At 40.1% G+C, this 17,684-nt stretch overlaps 1 pseudogene; it reads left to right on the top strand.

Annotated features, from left to right (window-relative positions):
- The first annotated feature begins 10,547 nt into the window (after positions 1-10,547).
- LOC100752551 lies at positions 10,548-16,953 on the top strand (annotated as a pseudogene).
- Positions 16,954-17,684: the final 731 nt, after the last annotated feature.

Raw genomic sequence — 17,684 nt, 5'->3', positions numbered from 1 at the left:
CTCCTTGGGGTGCAGAAATGGTATGGGATATGTAGGGCATTAATGGGGGGCAAAGGAGGAACTAGAGCATATTGGATATATATCTAAGTGGTCATCGATCAGCCGGAAGGGTATAATGACGCATTTACGTACATGTATACTGGACTGAAGCCGTAGTAGTTTGCTGTGGGAAAACAGAAATAAAAAATAATTAAAGCCAAACAGAGTCTTGTGCCTTCTGCCTAAGTCCAGTATGATATGATGTGAGATCATGCATTGGTGTGGTTGGTTTAGAATTTGAAGATGTAATAGCTTGTGACAGACCAATCATAAGTGTTTCCTGGAAACTCTGATGGAAATCTGTCTCTGCTTTTCATGGAGCCAAGAAACAGGGAGCAAATGAGATGCAGTTTTGCAAAGGGGATTTTAATATCCTCAGGTATGTGTTGTTGTACAACTTTTAATGTCATCAGACAATGGAGTTGAGTCTCCAAGTGAGCTTATGACAAAAGTTTTCGGCATTTCCAAGCACCTGGAACTGTTAAACAATATGAGGGTACCTAATCTGACTAAATATACTGCATGAAGGACCTGTAGTAAATCTTTTATTATCACATTTTCTATTCCAAATGAAGTGAAACCCTGTTGTGTATTCTCTATTTAGTTATGTACACCACTGAAATATAAAGAGTTTCCCTTTACAAGGCCTCATTGATTGTGTGTCTTATATAGCTAGCAAACATGTAACATATAAAAATTGAATCATTTAAACTTTAATGGAATTTCTCTCAAGCATGCATAAAATACGTTAGATTTGTCAGTTCAATATTTAGAAAGATTGTTACCCATGATTTTCGTTATTACAGAGCCTAGGCTTTTCAGATAGTCTCTGATCTTTGGTAAACTAATGGGTAACACACGAACAGCTATTACTTTAAGAAAGTGTTTGAATAAATTCAAGGAAGGGCACAGAGGGAGAAATCCATATACATAGGAAAAATTCGGAGGACATCACAAATCATGTTTGCATATCTATCCATATTCAAAAAGGAACATTGTGATCGCTTATACAAACCACATACAGACACAAATTAAAAAGAATCTGAGATTAACACAGATAATAACACAGAGCAGAATAGATAAAACTACAATTCACTGTATAGATACCTATTTTTAATGAGAACATTTAAGACTGTTTGAAGGATTAGAGTCTCTTTATTCAAGAAAACACCAGGGCAAAACACAGGACAGAGCGAGGTTACAGGAACCCAGAAAGCACGGCCAGAACAAAAAGGGGCTCGGGTCTCCACGAGCCGTCTTTAAGAAGCCTTCCTTAGGTCACCTTGGCTTTCCTACACTACTCCCTTATGGCAAGTCACGGGTCCAGGGCTAGGGTGTCTCCCTACAATTCTCCTTTTAGTCTAAAAGAGGATTAAAACTTAATAGTGCAAAATATCCAAAACTAACGATCATAAAGGTGAAATACAAGAAGATACAATAATCTGTTATGGCACATCCTATGTCTATTCTAGCTAAGTCTTAAAGTCATGTGGTGGAAAAAGTGTCTAACTTGAACACCTTCCAATTCCAACTCTAAACAATAAGAAGGTCATTCTTAATTAGGCTTACACTACCCTAATAAACAATAATGGGGAACGGGGACATAGCATCTTCTAGGTTACTTCCTGCTGAAATGGGACGATGATAGTCATGTGGGGGCCCTGTGGAAAAAAATGCTAGTACAGGGAAAGTCTCTAATGAGTTATGTCTAGTCCATGTTACATAAGATTTGTTTGATTGAAGATCTATGTTGAAATCCTCAACTTGAAGTCATTACTCGAGGTTCTGGTTGGAGTGTCAGTCGAAACCAGAGTGAGTTGAATCCAGTGCATTTGGGGAGTTGTAGTCCAATTCTTTTTCCGGAGCATGCAGGGATTTCTGTCAGGCTGGTTCTTGTTGGCTGTATGGGACTCAAACATAAGCGTCATCAGAGAAATGTTCCCTTGTTCATGTATGTGTACCGGGAAAGGCAAACCTTGAAGAACAACAATTATGAGAAGGTGTGGGCCTTGAAAGAAAAAGCCAAGAAAAGACAAAGATAGTCCTCTTTTTCTTCATTTATTCTGTATTACACCAATTGGCTTCTTGATATAACACAGAAACTTTTAAATGTTGTTAAATAACATGCTTGGATTTTAGAGTAGGAAAGCCAAATCCAACTCTAAATCCAGCATCGATTTAATTGAATAGGGACTAGGAAATGAAGAGACATAGAGTTATTCGAGAGACAGCTGTAAATTTTACCGTATGGCACGTTCCTTTTGTTCGATGATTATAGCTACATTCTTTCCTTAAGTATCCACACATGTAGTGTCCTTTGACTTCTGGAGGAGGGTTCCTCAGTAAATACCTGTCAGTCATCCTTGTCGAGAGGGTTGTCTTCCTAAAGTCGAATCTTGATCAATTTTGATGGTATCCAAAGATTTTCTTCTCCTGTGGAGACAAATGCAAAACCCCTACCCCAACATAACACATGTCCAGGTTTCCATACCGAGGTCAGCACATCTTTGAAATACACTGGTTGGTTCAGTTCAGCAGTTTTTTCCGTAGTCCAGTGTCTTTCCACAGCTGATTGTCCACTGTCATTGGCATTAAGAAAGTTTAGCATTAATAAAGCATTATGCAATCTATGTTTGGGGGGTTTCGACTTACCAGCTTGCCTATGGAGCATCTCCTTAAGTGTCCTATTAGGACCTTTCCACGACTGCTTGTGCTGAGGGTTGTGTGGTATACCTGTGACATGCTTAATGTTATAATATTTGAAGAACTGTTCCATGTTTTTGGAGATATATGCTGGAGCATTGTCAGTTTTTATCTGTGCTGGTATGCCCATAACTGTCATCACCTCCAGTATGTGTGTAATAACGGAATCAGCTTCTTCAGAGTTGAGAGCAGTAGCTCATTGGAAACCTGAGAATGTGTCAATGGTATGATGCACATATTTCAAATTTCCAAATTCTGTAAAGTGAAAGACATCCATTTGCCAGATCTCATTCCTCCGAAGGCCTTTAGGATTACATCCTGCTGGCAGTGGAGTTTGGTTATAAAAGGAACAAGTAGGACACTTTCTCACTATCTCCTTGGTTTCTTGCCAAGTGATGGAGAAGCCCTTCTTTAAACCCTTGCTATTTACATGATGCTTTTTATGAAATTCTGAGGCTTCTCTCACAGTGCCAATCAATAAATGATCGATCTCGTCATTGCCTTGTGCCAGTGGGCCTGGCAGACCCGTATGGGATCTGATATGCATAATGTAGAGTGGGTTACTTCTGTTTCTGATTGTTTCCTGTATCTGCAAGAACAACGAGGTTAGTTCAATATTATCAGGGACAAATTCTGCCGTCTCTATGTGCACGACGACTCTCTCTGCATATTGGGAATCAGTAACTATATTAAGAGGTTCTGAAAAATCCATAAGCACCATAAGAATTGAATATAATTCTGCTTTCTGTACAGTTGCATTTGGACTTTGAACTACTTTATTTACCTCACCTGCTTTATAACCAGCCTTACCTGTTTTGTTGGCATCAGGATAGAAGGTAAGAAATCCAGAAATGGGAGTTTGTCTTTCAATGCATGGAAGAACCCAAACTGTCTTTTTTATGAATTCAATTCTGTCGGTTTTGGGATAGTTGTTACTAATTGTTCCCAAAAAGTCAGTGAGAGCTATCTGCCAATACATTTATAGCAATATCTGCTACGTAAGGTTTCAGTATTTCTTTTTGTCCTTCCGGTCCAATACAGACCACAGAGTTAACAATCCGTCGAACTCTAGATAGAGTTCCAATTCCTAAAAGTTGTACATTTGCCTCTTTAAGCGCCCATTTTTTAGGCCAACTTTTCTGAGTGATAATAGTTACATCAGCTCCAGTTTCCACTAAGCCAGAAATAACTTTATTATTAATTTTAACTTTCAACTGAGGCCTTTTATCATTAATAGAAGTTTGCCAAAATATGCGTTTCTCATTTTCACCAGTCACATGTGATTCTTAATCACTATTCAAACTACCCTCTAGAGCAGTGTCATTTTCCACCATAGGCAAAGAACTATCTATTCGTCCGGCGAGAGATTGTCTTCCAATGTTACTGGGAATGATTGAATTGTTCTCCGGGCAGGGACTAATGGAGTTCCTTTTCCGAGTTTCCCAGCGCCAATAAATTCCCTTGCAAGTCTCTAGGTGATCTACATTCGTTAGCCCAGTGTTTGACCTTACCACACCTCCTACATAACCCAGAGGGCAATGACTTGTCACGTGGGGAAACGTTAGAATTTCTCTGCCTACAATTTCTCCTTATATGTCCTATTTTACCACAGCTGAAACATCTATTCTTCTGACACCTCCGTGGACTTCTGGAGCGTGCTCTTCCTATGCAAGGCTCTGAGTCATGGTGGTGATGAGCACTGGCCTCTCGGTACCTGTGTGAGCCCCTGTAAGATGCTCTTCCTTCCCAAATCCTTCTGTTGCTATCTTTTCTAATCTCCTGTTTTCTGTTGAAACCTCTTGGGAGAGCTTCTTCTGCCCAGATTCCAGCATCTTGTATGTTACAGTCAACATGGGCAGTATGCAAAACCTATTCTTCTAGTGGAGCTGAGCTGATCTTTAGAGGCAAAAGTATTCTTTTGTATATTGGGTTTGCACTGTCATAAGCTAAAGTATACACAATTGAATGTCGTATCGTTGGATCTGCTACCTGTTTGTCTACTGCTCTGGTCAGTCTGTCTAAGAAGTCTTTAAATGGTTCTGTTTGTCCCTGTTCTATTTTTGCAAAAGCTTCTTGTTGTTTTCTTGATTCACGAACCTTGTCCCATGCATTTAGTGCTGCTGTCCTGCATAGGGACAATATATGGTTGTCATATTCAGCCTGAATATGTGGGTCAGCATAAATACCTTCTCTTAGGAATTTTTGGAGGGATGCATCAACTCTGTCCCTGTCGGCTTGCCTTTCTAGGAGCCTGTATTCCTCCCTGAATAACGCTCTCCATTCAATTAAGCGGGAATTCTCAAGGACAGCTGATGCCAATCCTACCCAATCTTCGGGCGTCACCCTGTTTAAGTTGGCCCATGAATGCAAAAGCTGTTTAACATATGGGCTATGAAGACCATATGAGACAATCGATTCTTTAATATGCCTAAGATCCTTTAATTGGGTTGGTTGCCATGTATATGCTGTCTGCCCCTGGGAGTGTTTTTTAGATGGTTGCTTGTCCACCACCATGGTCGGGTATACTAAAGGTGTGTGTGTAACCACTTTAGGATGATTGAAATACCTTCTCGAATTGTCCATCTCAGATTGGAGTGAGTCAATGTCTTCTTGTTCAAGATATGTCAGCCTGGTGAGAATTTCCTCACGAGAGGCTTTAATCTCCCCACCATAAAAGATTCAAGGCGTGATGCAAAATCCACGATTTGCTTTGACAATTCTCCTGGAAGATTTTCTAGAAGAGTAATACGTTCATCCCTAGCTAGCATTTGGGTGGCCTGGAAATAGCCATTCAGAGATTGAAATTTAGAATCAAGGTTGCAATTAATCTCTGCCATGAACTCGGTAGACATTTCCAGTTTGGCCACCCTGGTCTGTAACTCCTCCTGTAAGCTTTGAAACTCAGTTCTAAGTACATTATAGTCCCTCTCACATTTCCCAGCCATTGATTTTGTGGCGTTATCAGATTGTTGAAGCCTATTCTGGGTCTCTTGTACCTTAGTAACAAAGGAATAGGAGAGAGAGCCTAGCTGAGTTTCTAAGAGGAAGCATAATGTCTCCAACGATTCCCGGTCTGCTGCCTGCCTAGCCATTAAGGCACCATGGTCTGTAGGCTGTTTAGTTTGTAGCATCCCTAAACTACATTTTAGTTCCTCATGGTCTGTAGCCTGTTCAGTTTGTAGCATCCCTAAACTAGATTTCAGTTCCTCATGGTCTGTAGCCTATTTAGTTTGCAGCATCCCTAAACTAGACTTCAGTTCCTCATGGTCTGTAGTCTGTTTGATATGTAAGGTCTGAATAAGTTCCTGAATCTCATCAAAGTCCTTTGTCCGATTGGACTGTAAAGACTCTAAGATGGAGCATCTGTCTATTTTCATGTTGTTATAAATGTGCTGCACTTCAGCTTGAATAGTAGACAGATCTGCCTGCATCGTATATTGAATGGATCCCATTATCCAGTTTTTGTTCTAACAGCTCATGAAGCAATGAATAGGCAAGTTTTGATTCATTTGGAGCCTGGCTACATAAGGCTTTTATGCCCTGCAAGTGGGTGGAGAGATCAAACTTCCTTCTGTTCCTGAGGAACAATGACACATGAATCAGGAAAGTCACAGCTAACAAGACATATAAGCCAATATTTTGCAAGTCAGCCTGCTCCTCGAGCAGTGATGGCATATAAGCATAAGATATGTTATACATGTCTAACTGCAAAGGAAATGCAAACATATTTATTGGTAGTTCCATTTTCGGTTGCAGTAACCACATGTTGGCTAGCAGGTGGCACAGCAGCATCTATCTAGAGTAGGATTGGACCCACAGAAAGACTGCTTTTGCTGCTAAGGAAATCTTTAGAACTTACCTGTCAGGTATTTGCTTCAGGCAGGTGGTTGTGCCCACAGCTAGAGTTGAAAAGCTTACCCTGCCAGGGTCTGGCCCAGCAGATGACACCCACAGGTATAGACAGGCAGGTGGGACCAAGGGAATGGTAGCAGCCTGAAGTGGGTGCTTTCCCTGTGGATGAAAGCTGAAAACCCTCTGCTGTGTGCACAGGTAGCTCCTGCGTTCAGGCCCTAAGTGCACACAGGTAGCTAAAGTGAGTGCGCAGGAGAACTCTCCAGGTGGCTGGAGAGCCAGACAAAGCTGGGCCACGGTCTCCTGCAGGCAGGCATATGGGCAGGTCTCACGCGGCGGTGTGGAAATACCAAGGCGGGATTCAGAGGTCCCGGGCGGTGCAATGGGGAGCAAGCACAGCACCGGGGCCTGGGGGAGGAGAGGGCAGGGGAGGGGATGCACTGCAGTGGCAGCGCAGTGTGGCCGTGCAGTGGGAACTCACTGGATGCTGCAGCAGGGTGCTCCCAGCCTCTCCTGGGTGCCACGTGGGCTCTTCCCAGGTCGGGTGGCAGGGTCGTTGGACGTTGGGCGCCACCTGAAGGATTAAATTCTCTTTATTCAAGAAAACACCAGGGCAAAACACAGGCCAGAGCAAGGTTACAGGAACCCAGCAAGTGCGACCAGAACAAAAAGTGGCTCAGGTCTCCAGGAGCCATCTTTAAGAAGCCTCCCTTATGTCAGCTTGGCTTTCCCACACCACGCCCTTATGGGCGAGTCCTGGGTCCACCTGGTACCTGTCCCAGGGCAGGGCTAGGGTGTCTCCCTACAACTGTTGTCTCAAATTGTAGAGATAAGTAACATTTTCAGACACTTATCAATAGAAAAGTCTTCTGTTGAGACCTCCAAGCTTGGCCACATGATTCACGAAATTGTGGTTACAAATTTGTCAATACCTTGCTGGAGAAACCCATAGAAACAGGTAACAGCATCAAGTGGGAATTCACAGACCCCCATCTGACAACTGGGAAACCATCATAGTACCATAATGTTTGTTATACTCATTTGATTGGAAAATTGTTTCCCAAACTTTGACTAGGAGGTAGTGTCTTTAATGTTGAAATGTGTTTCATGTTTGCAGCAGAAAGATAGATCTTTTCATATATAATCTATTAACCTGTGGAAAAGGACATGTATCTGGCAAAAGTTTTGTATTTGGCACAAATGCTCATTCAACATCATATAATTCCACAAAATAAAGTCTCTGAAAAAGTTATTCAAAGGCATTCTTTGGTGGATACACAATATAACTGTGTCTCAAGTTTCCATTGAATTTGTGGCTTATGTAGCTAGCAAACATATAACATAAAGTAATTGAATCATTTAAATTTTGATGGAATATCTCTCAAATATGTGTAAAATCCCCGTAAAAATTTAGAAAGTCTGGCAGCCATGAATTTCCATATTACTGGGCCTATTATTTTCAGGTACTCTCTGATCACAAGTAGAATAAAGGGTAGCACATGTACAGCTATTACTTTAAGCTGGTGTTTAACTAAATAAATTCAAGGAAATGACAAGGAGGGAGAAATCAATCTACACTTCCAAAATTTTGGAAGACATCCCAAATCATCCTTACATATTATAATGTAGGTTGCCATATCTAGTATTGGAGCTATCCAAGTTCAAAGAAGGAGCAATGTGATCACTTGTACAAACCACATACTGACACATATTAAAAAGAATCTGAGATTAACACAGGTTATAGTCCAATGATTGGAAATGATAAAACTATCATTCCATGGATAGATGTCTATTTTTAGTGACAACAGGTAAGACTGTTGTATCAAAATGCAGACATAGGAAACTTTTCAGACATTTGACATGGAAAAAAAATCCCCTGGTGAGACCACAAAACTTGTCCACATGAATCAAGGACATTGTTAACAATAAAGGTTTTATAAACTAAGGTTTATATAGGAAGAATATATAATGTCTTCTGCCACAGAGTGTGTAGTATTATGCTAGGTAAACCAAAAGTCTCAAAATTAATCCAGTTGCCTTTGTAGGCTCATGACATGACCTAGGGAATGGAAACTTCTTCTTGAGTAATAAAATGCATTCCCTGAACAAATCTACTAGGAATCTCGAGAAGAGTATAAGTTCTTGGTGCTTTTGTAATGGAATATAAGTGAACATGTGTGTCAATTTTGTACCTTATATTCACTGTTACCTATGTCTGCCTGTTTGTCAAGGCATATGTCACTATCCAAACATTGTGGAATTCTTTGCACCCATATTATGAGTCCAAGCAGCCACATGAAGCTGAAATACAGTGCTGTCATTAGATACTATACTCTCCCCCAAGCAATATCATTTTATATCCTTAGACATGCATTGAGGTGAGTTTTTCTCTCATTAAAGCATATGGTGTTTTATAGAGGGTTGGTCACAGTGAAGAATGCAGAATACAGGGAATATGGGAAGAACTCCAAAATTGTTTAACAAGAGGAAGCAGAAAACACAGCTTCCCAGTTTCATTTGTGGCCAGATTTAGCAGTAAAGCAAATTATAACAAGCCAGGTTAAAGAGATAGATGACTATCTCATATGCCACATACAGCGTTCATCCAGCATAGGATGGAAGTAGCAGACACCCACAGACAAACACTGATCTGAACTGGAATCCATTTGCAGAGAAGGAGTAGTGATGAGCATAGGGGGACGACCAGGCTGGTGAAAACCACAGAAACAGCTGACCTGGACTATGGGGGAGCTCTCAGCCTCCAGACTGATCCCTGGGAATCCAGCATGGAACTCATCAGAATCCAGGAATATGGGTGTCAGTGAGGAGTTATCAGATATCTATCAGGGCTCTTGTAGTATATCGGTACTTATCCCTAGCATAGGAATGGAATGTGGGAGCTGTTTTCACATAGAGGGATACTCCCTCAGCCTAGATGGTGGGGAAGAGCCTAGATCCCATGACAAAGGATATGACAGACCCCAAAGACCAACCATGGAAGACCTAACACTCCCTGGTGAGCAAAATTTATATGGGATAGGTAGGGCATTAGTAGGGACCAGGGGAAGATGGGAGGCAAAGAGAATTGTGATTGAATTTTAAAACCATCTCTTTTTTCTAATTTATATAAAAATAGAGAAAAGCTAAAAATACAACAACTAATGTAAAAAATGTGTAAGTGAAACACCAGGAAGACTTTCACCTTCACAAATGGTACAAGAAAATTGGGATTGTCTCCATTTTGAGAACTGCATCATAAGGGATACATTTAAGTGGTCATCAATCAACTGGAATGGTTTAATGATGCATTCACTAACATGTGTACTGGACTGAAGCCATAGTAGTTTACTGTGAGGAAGTAGAAGTAAATTTAGTTAGAGCCTGTGAGAGACTTCTGCCTTCTGTCTAAGTCCAAGAGGAAATAATGTGAAGTTATAAGTGGGTGTGGTTGGTTTAAAATTGGAAGATGTAATAAATACATACAGGCACATCATAAGTGTTTCCTGGCAACTGTGACAGAAAACTCTCTGCCCATATCATGGACCCTAGAAACAGGGAGCAAATGAGTTGTAGTTTTACACTTGGGGATTTTAATATCCTAAGGTATGTGACATGGTACAACATTTAATATCACCATACAATGGAGTTGATACTCCATATGATACAATGACAAAATTTTGGGGGATTTCCAAGCAACTGGAACTGTTCAGAAACAGTCTATGTAGGACCTGCTACAAATCTTTTATTAGCAGATTTTTGTTTTCCATAAGAGGTAAAAACCTATTGTGGATTCTCTATTTAGTTCAGCACCCCAAATTTTAATTGGATTATTTGGTGTTTTAGTGATTAGCTTCTTCAGTTCTTTGTATATTTTAGAAATCAGCCCTTGGCTAGATGTGGGTTTAGTGAAGATCTTTTCCCATTATGTGGGCTGCTGTCTTTTCTTGCTGACTATGTCAGTGATTACTGAACAGAGTTGAGGAAGTCCCAAAGTAACAAAAGATGGGGGCATTTTTACAAAGGCAATTGATCTAAAGGATAAATACAAAAAATATCAGAGCTAAACTTGTTCAAGATGTTGCCAATAACTCAAATGAAGAGGCTGGGATGGCACTACCACTGCTATTGTTCTGGCACGTTCTGTTGCCAAAGGAAGGATTTTAGAAGATCGGCAAACATGCTAATCCAGTAGAAATCTGGAGAAGTGTGATGTTGGCTGTTGATGCTTTAATTGCTGAACTAAATAAAACAATCTAAATATGTGACAACCCATGAAGAAATTGTTCAGGTTGCTACAATTTCTGCAAATGGACACATAGACATTGGAAACATCATATCTGATGCAATGAAAAATGTTGGAGGGAAAGGTGTATATCACACTGAAGGATAGAAATACCCTGAATGATGAATTAGAAATTATTGAAGGCATGAAGTTTGAAAGAAGATTTATTTCTCAGACATCAATAGGTCAAAAATGTGAATTCCAAGATGCCTATGTTCTGTTGAGTGAAAAGAAAATTTCTAGTGTCCAGTCCATTATACCTGCTCATGAAGCTAATGTTCATAGGAAACAAATATTTGCTGAAGATGTTGATGGAGAAGCTCTAAGCACACTGGTGATGAACAGGCTAAAAGCTGGTCTTCAGGTCGTAGCAGTTAAAGATCCAGGTTTTGGGGACAATAGGAAGAATCAGCTTAAAGATATGGCTATTGCTACTGGTGGTGTGCAATATGGAGAACAGGGGCTAAAACCAAATCTTGATGATGTTCAAGGTCATGATTTAGGAAAAGTTGGAGAGGTCATTGTCCCCAAAGATGATGCCATGCTTTTGAAAGGAACCGATGACTAAACTCAAATTGAGAAACGCATTCAAGAAATCACTGAGCATCTAGACATCACAACTAGTGAATTTGAAAAGGAAAAGATAAACAAAACACTTGCTAAACTTTCAGATGGAGTAGCTGTGTTTAGGGTTGGAGGAACAAGGAATGTTGAAGTGAAGGAGAAGAAAGACAGAGTTACAGATGCTCTCAATGCTACAAGAGCAGCTGTTGAAAAGGCATTGTTTTAGGAGTTAGCTGTGCTCTGCTTTGATGCATCCAGCCTTGGATTCCTTAAAGCCTTCAAATGAAGATCAGAAAATAGGTATAGAAATTATTAAGAGAGCACCCAAAATTCCTGCAGTGACAATTGCTGAGAATAAAGGTGTTGAAGAATCTTTGATAGTTGAGAAAATTCTGCAGAGTTCCTAGGGAGTTGGTTATGAGGCTATGCTCAGGGATTTTGTTAACATGGTAGAATAGGGAATCATTGATCCAACAAAGGTCAATGAGTCAACAATTCTTAAACATTGGATGGCTTGTTCTATGGTGTGTGTTTTCATTAATCACTTTATAAACATTTTTTTTCTAGGTTGTAAGAACTGCTTTACTGGATCCTGCTGGGGTGGCCTCCTTGCTAACTTCAGCAGAAGCTGTATTGACCGAAATTCCTAAATAACAGAAGGACCATGGAATGCAAGCAAACACCTTTAATCCTAGCACTTGGGAGGCAGAGGCAGGTGGATCTCTGTGAGTTTGAGGCCAGCCTGGTCTCCGGAGTAAGTGTCAGGAAAGGTTCCAAAGCTACACAGAGAAACCCTGTCTCGAAAAACAAACAAACAAAGACATTTGTACATTCCTGAAAAAAACACCACATAAGCCAATTAAACTTGGAGTACAGATCTAATAAAGAATACCCAATAGGTTTTTACATTTTAAGACAAACATCTACTAATAAATGACTTGGATCAGGTCCTTCACAGACAATATTTAGTTAGTGTAGGTAGCCTCATGTTGGTTAATTGTTCCAGTTGCTTCAAAATGCCCAGACCTTTTGTCATAGGCTCATGTGGAGGGAGGATCTACTCCAATGGATGGTGATATTAAAAGTTGCACATGTGTATATGCCTTAAGATATTAAAATCCCAAAGTTAAAACTGCATCTCAGATGCTCTCTGTTTCTTGGGCCCATGATATGGGCAGTGAGATTTCTCTCACACTTGCCAGGAAACACTTATGATCTGCCTGTCACAATCTCTTATATCATCAAATACTAAACCAAACACAATCACCAATGACCTCACATTATATCTTCCTGGACTTAGACAGGAGGCACAAGTCTGTCTTGGGTATAAATATTTTTACTTCTGCTGCCCCACAGTAACCTACAATGGCTTCAGTAAAGTACACAGGTAAGTAAATCCATCAATGTACCATTCCAGCTGATTGATGACCACTTAAGGTACATCCTATATGCTGCAGTTCCCAAATGGAGACAACCCTAAGTTTCTTGTTAGTATTAGGATGGTTTAAGTTTCTTGGTGTTTCACTCATACATTTTGGTACATTAGTTGTTGTACTTTTCTGCTTGTTTTCCTATATATTTATTGAAATTAGAAGCAACATTGTTTTACATGTCAATCCCAGTCCCCTCTCTCTCCCCTACTCCCTTGCCCTCCACTATAATGCTATCTATCCCATAAGATTTCTGCTCCCCAGCAAGAGTGAAGTCTTCCTCTCGGGTGGGGCTTCAGTGTCTGTCATATCCTTTGGGATAATGCCTAGGCCCTTGCCTGCAGTCTAGACTGAGAGAGCATCACCCTATGTGGAATGGGCTCCAAAACTCCATTGCGATGCTAGGGATAAATACTGATCTACTACAACGAGCCCTATAGATTTCTCAGGCCTCCTCACTGACACCCACATTCATGGGGTCTGATTCAGTTCCATGCTGGTTTCCCAGTGATCATTCCCCCTGTTCAAATCAGCTGGGATTTTTTTTGCTTTTACAAGGCTGATCTTGACCAATTTGCTCATGACACCTCCTTCTCTGTAACCGGATTTTAGTTCAGTTCACTGTTTAGTTGTGGGGATCTGCTTATATTTCCATCAGATGCAGAATGAAGACTATAGGATGGCATATAAGTTAGTAATCAATCTCATTATCAGGAGAGGGCATTTAAGGTAGTATCTCTACTGGTGCTTATATGATTAGTTAGTGTTATCCTTGTAGCTCTCCAGGCATTTTCTTGTGCCTCATTCATCTTTAAACTCATACTGACTCCCTCTCTGATTGTATCTCTTAATTTGCTTTCTCTATATTCCCCTATAAAACCAGAATCTTCTGTAAGGCAAAAACACACTCAGCAATAGAAAAACGGCAGCCCACGGAATGGGAAAAGATATTCACCAACCCCATAACTGACAGAGGAATGGTCTACATAATTTACAATGAACACATGAAGCTGGGTTCCAAAGCACCAAAAAATCCAATTAAAAATTGGAGTACAGAAAGAAAATCTCAAGTTCAACTAATCCCAACACAAAATATCCAAGAAATATGTGATACCCTGAAAAGACCAAAACTAAGAATACTAGGTGTAGAAGAAGGTGAAGAAATCTAACTCAACGGCAAAGAAAACATATTCAACAAAATGATAGAAAAAAACTTCCCCAACCTAAACAAAGACATGCAAATGAAAGTACAAGAAGCCTAAAGGACTTCAAATAGACTGAATCAAAAAACATGTCTCCTCAACACATAGTAATCAAAACACAAAACATACAGAATAAAGAGAAAATATTAAGAGCAGTAAAGGAAAAAGGACAAGTAACATATAAAGGCAATCCTATCAGAATTACACCAGATATATCCATGGAATATCTGAAAGACAGAACATCCTGGATAAATATTCTACCTACAGTAAGAGACCACAGATGCCAGCCCATCCTACTATACCCAGCAAAGCTTTCAGTCAATATAGATAGAGAAAACAAGATATTCCATGAGATAATGAGATTCAAACAACACATATCCACCAATCCAGCCATACAGAATGTTCCATAAGGAAAACTGCAACCCTAGGAACTTAACTACAACCAGAAAAATATAGGCAATAGATAATCCTAGTTTACCAACAGCCAAAAGGAAAAAAAAAGGGAAAGAATCCCACACATAATTTCACCACCACCACCAAATACAAAACAAACAAGAAGAAACAACCAATGGTCATTAATATCCCTCAACATTAATGGTCTTAACTTGCCTATAAGATGTGTTACATTTACACAATGGAGTGCTATTCACCTGAAAAAAACAATGGAATCTTGAAACTTGCATTAAAATGGATGGATCTAGAAGAAACCATTCTGAGCGAGATAACCCATTCGCAAAAAGACAAACATGGTATGTACTCACTCATATGCGGATTTTAGACATAGAGTAAGGATTACCAGTCCACAATCCACACTGCCAAAGAAGCTAATGAATATTGAGGTCACTAAGAGGGACATACACGGTCCCCTTGAGAAGGGGAGAGGTTCAAAATCTGCTGAGCAAATTGGGCACACGGGAAGAGGGGGCAGGGAGCTAGGATAATGAAAAGGGAAGGGGAAGAGGGATGTTGAGGAAATGAGGGAGCAGAAAATATGAGTAGGGGAAGAATACACGATAACAAGAATGGAGATATCATAATAGATGGAGAAATTTTGGGTTTACAGAGAAATCAGTCACTAGGGAAATGTCTGGAGATCTACAAAGATGACATCAACTATCTCAGCAACGGAGGAGAGGCTACCTTAATTGCCCTTCCCTGATAATGAGATTGATGACTGACTTATATGCCTTCATCCACCAGCTGGTAGAAGTAGAAGCAAATACACATAACTAATCAACGATCTGAACTGGAACCCAGATACAGAAATGACCAGTGAAGAGCACAGATGTCCAGACCAGGCTGGTGAAACCCACAGAAACAGCTGAATTGAACATCTGGGAACTCTTGCTCCCCAGTTTCATAGCTGAAACACCAGCATGGAAATGATCCAGACTCCAGGAACATGGATTTCTGTGAGGAAACCTCAAAAATCTATGGAACCTCCTGTAGAAGCTGAGTATTTTCCCTAGTGACATGAAAAACTCCACCAGGGAATTCCTACAGCTGATAAACACATTTAGTAAACTGGCAGGATATAAGATTAACTCAAAAAAGCTGTAGCCCTACTAAATACTGATGACATATTGGTGGAGAAAGAAATGAGAGAAAAATCACATTTTACAACTGCTACAAACAACATAAAATACCTGGGGGTATTGCAAACCAAAACTCTGGAAGACCTGTACCGCAAGAAATCTTAGTCACTAAAGAAAGAAATTAAAGAAGATATCAGAAAATGGAAATATCTCTCATTGTATTGGATAGGTAGGATCTACATAGTAAAAATGGCAATCTTGTCAAAAGCAATCTACATATTCATTGCAAATCACATCAAAATCCCAAAACAATTCCCCTGGAGGCATCACCATCCCTGACTTCAAGCTCTATTACAGATCTATAATCTAGAAAACAGCTTGGTACTGGCACAAAAAAGACAGGTAGATTAATGGAGAAGAGTTGAAAACACTGATATTATCCCACATACCAAAAACAAATGATTTTTGACAATTTACATTCTTACGATAGAATAAAAAGAACATCTTTAACAAACGGTGTAGGCATAACTGAATGCAGGATTGTAAAGACTGCACATAGATCCAAGTCTATTGTTAAGCACAAAACTTAAGTCACAATGGATCAAAGACATCAACATAAATCCAGCCACAATGAACCTATTAGAAGACAAATGGGAGATAACCTTAAATTAATTGGTACAGCAGACCGCTTCCAGAACATTACACCAGTAGCATAGACACTGAGACCAACAATTGATAAATGGGACATCCTGAAACTAAGAAGCTTCTGTAAGGCAAAGGACACAGTCAGCAAGACAAAACGGTAATCCACAGACTGGGAAAAGATATTCACCAACCCCACAACTGACAGAGGGCTGATCTCTAAAATATACAAAGAACTCAAGAAGCTAGTCTCCAAAACACCAAACAATCCAATTAAAAAGTGAGATGCAGAACTAAATAGACAATTCTCAATAGAGGAATATAAAATGGCTGAAAGACACATAAGAAAGTGTTCAACATCCTTAGTCATCAGGGAAATGCAAAACAAAACAACTCTGGGATACCAACTTACTCCTGTCAGAATGGCTGAAATCAAAAACACCTATGAGAGTTTATGCTGGAGAGAGTGTGGAAATAGGGGAACACTCCTCCACTGATGGTGAGAGTGCCAACTCGCAACCACTTTGGAAATCTGTACAGCAATTCCTCAAGAAATTAGGAATCAGTCTACCACAAGGTCCAGCAATCCCACTCTTGTGTGTATACCCAAAAGAAGCACATTCATACAATAAGGACATCTGTTCAACGTTGTTCTTGGCAGCACACTTTTTTTTTTTAACAGCCAGAAACGGGAAGCCGCCTAGATGCCCCTCAACTAAAGAATGGATAGAGAAAATCTGGTACATTTACACAATGGAGTACTACTCAGCAGAAAAGAAAAAAAAAAACAATGGAATCTTAAAATTTGCAGGAAAATGGATGGAACTAGAAGAAACCGTTCTGAGTGAGGTAATCCAATCACAAAAAGACAAACATGGAATGTACTCATACGTATTTGGATTTTAGACACAGACTAAATGATTACCAGCCTACAATCCACTCTGCAAGAGAAGCTAGTAAACAAGGAGTACCTTTAGTGAGACATACATGGTCCCCTGGAAAAGGGGAAAGGGTCAAGATCACCTGAGCACATTGGTTCACATGAATGTGGGGAGGGTCCTTGGAGAATGAGAAGAGGAGAAGAGGAGGGGTGCAGACTACATGAGGGAGCAGAAAGTTTGAGTCAGGGAAAGAATAGAAGATAGCAAGAATGGAGATACCATAATAGAGGGTTTACAGAGAAATCAGGAACTAAGGAGATGTCTGTAGATCTACAAAAATGACACCAGCTAACAATCTAAGCAACAGAGGAGAGGCTGCCTTAAATGCCCTCCCCTGATAATGAGATTGATTGCTGACTTATGTGCCACCTGATAGCCCTCATCCAACAACTGGTGGAAGTAGAAGCAGACACACACAACTAATCAGTGAACTGATATGGAATCCAGTTGCAGAGTTGTACGAGTGAGGAGCAAAGGGGTCCAGATAAGACAGT

This window comes from Cricetulus griseus, unplaced genomic scaffold (assembly GCF_003668045.3).
Source record: "Cricetulus griseus strain 17A/GY unplaced genomic scaffold, alternate assembly CriGri-PICRH-1.0 unplaced_scaffold_4, whole genome shotgun sequence".
Classification (NCBI taxonomy): domain Eukaryota; kingdom Metazoa; phylum Chordata; class Mammalia; order Rodentia; family Cricetidae; genus Cricetulus; species Cricetulus griseus.
This window is presented reverse-complemented; position numbering and strand designations above follow the sequence as displayed.